Below are 1,856 nucleotides of genomic sequence, written 5' to 3'. Positions count from 1 at the left end.
TCAAAACAACAATTATCACAAAACACAACAATTTTTTTATTTTTTATTTATTTTTTTGTTTGTTTGTATTTTTTTTTTTGAAACTTGATAACAAACATAATATAGCAATAACAATCATATGTAATATAAAACAATATATCAAACATAACAATCATCACAAAAAATTTACAACTATATTAATATAATTATAACATATTAATATATTAATATAATTAATATATTAATGCAATCATAATATATATTAATACAAATCAAACATTAACTAAATATATAAATCAAAACAAATCAAACATGGACTAAAAACATATAAATATAAATCAAAACAAATCAATCATTAAAAAAAATTATAACTAAAAATATACAAATACAAATCAAAAGAAATCGAACATTAACTAAAAATATATAAATATAAATCAAAACAAATAAAAATAAAAATAAATATAATATATAACAATAAATACAAAACAAATTTAAACTAAAAATGGAAAAGAAAAACCCAAACAAAACGTAACGCAAAATGGCATATGGAGGGTTGATGGCCTTCCAGATGCAAAGCCTTTGTAATTGCGAATTCTGTGATATGAATACGATGAAACAATCAACTCAGTTCGATTGTCTGCTCTTTGGTACTTTTGGCATGAATTCAGAAGAAATCGTGGATTCTGTTTCAATTTGAACTTTTCGCATATCTTTCTCAGAGTCTCATTTCCCAGATGCTGAAGCAATCCGCCAAGTGAGGAGACATTAATAATTCTGGATCCGGAGGAAGATGGCTTCGACAGAGGAAGCAGGGCTTTCACCATTCTCTTGGCGCCAAAATAATTTATATCCACACATGCCTTTGCTGTATTGTAATCTTCCCTGAAACCTTCTATGAAAGATCGGTTGGCTAATAGTCCTAGGCGACTGATGCCCCGACTCTCCCATAAATCCCAGTCTATCTTCGCTCCAATCACTCCAAAATTATTAATCAGAATATCGATGCCGCCGAATTTGTTTTTGATCCAATCGGCCAACAGCAAAACACTTTGATCGCTCTGCACATCCAGCTGGTGGAAATGAACATTTGGGTATCCTTCATCAACAACAGATTTTGCAATGGCCAAGTCGTGGGCATTGTTACGGGCAGTCAGAACAACAGTGAGACCCTATTTTGCCAGATGACGAACAGTCTCCAAGCCAATACCCCTGCTCGAGCCGGCCAGCACAGCCACTGTATTCTCCGTCCACCATTTTTCTTGATCCGACCCATTATAATCCTCCACGGAAGCTAAAGGTGCCACCTCCATAGCCATCAGTAACCTTGTAACCTCGTCAAGACCTTTAGTGCTTGGCTTTGGCAGGTTCCAACACTCAACTTTTCGCATATCTTTACTTGCATTTATCATGAAAATTTTGCCAGAAATTCCAAAGTTATTTTGACGCTCCGTTTTGAAGGGTGAATATTGGCATGTGAAGATTTTTCGTTGAGGCAAGATATGAGCGTGTTGCGCATTGTCCGTTGATACAATTCTCTAAGGCCACCAAACTTCTCTTGGCCGGTGCCCCATTGAAGCAGTTGAGCCTCCAATTCCTCTGGCACTTCCTCCCCTATCTAGTGCTGAGAGTTCTATGCAGGAAGCAACAACTCCACGTTTGGTGCCTGTCATACGAAAAGGCCCCATTGAATGAAAGGATTCACTCATTGAAGCCATTGCTTCACATGACAAAAGCATGCTTAAGAAAGTTCCAAAAGAGATCTGTTCGATAAGTGCCAAGCCCTTAGATGAAAGAGAAGTTCTGCTTGAGCAAATAAGGACCCGGTCATTCAACTTGAGACGCACTTCTGTGGTAAAGCAGAATATTCCTAGGCCTCA

At 36.2% G+C, this 1,856-nt stretch overlaps 1 pseudogene; it reads right to left on the bottom strand.

Moving 5' to 3' along the window:
• Positions 1–470: 470 nt before the first annotated feature.
• LOC149170221 (short-chain dehydrogenase/reductase 2-like) lies at positions 471–1,310 on the bottom strand (annotated as a pseudogene).
• Between the last annotated feature and the right edge of the window lie 546 nt (positions 1,311–1,856).

Source organism: Pinus tabuliformis, chromosome 4_2, assembly GCF_031772625.1.
Source record: "Pinus tabuliformis cultivar Carrire ecotype Pingquan chromosome 4_2, CPIR1, whole genome shotgun sequence".
NCBI classification, from domain to species: Eukaryota; Viridiplantae; Streptophyta; class Pinopsida; order Pinales; family Pinaceae; genus Pinus; species Pinus tabuliformis.
The sequence above is the reverse complement of the archived record's forward strand: the minus strand, read 5'-3'. Positions and strand labels throughout refer to the sequence as shown.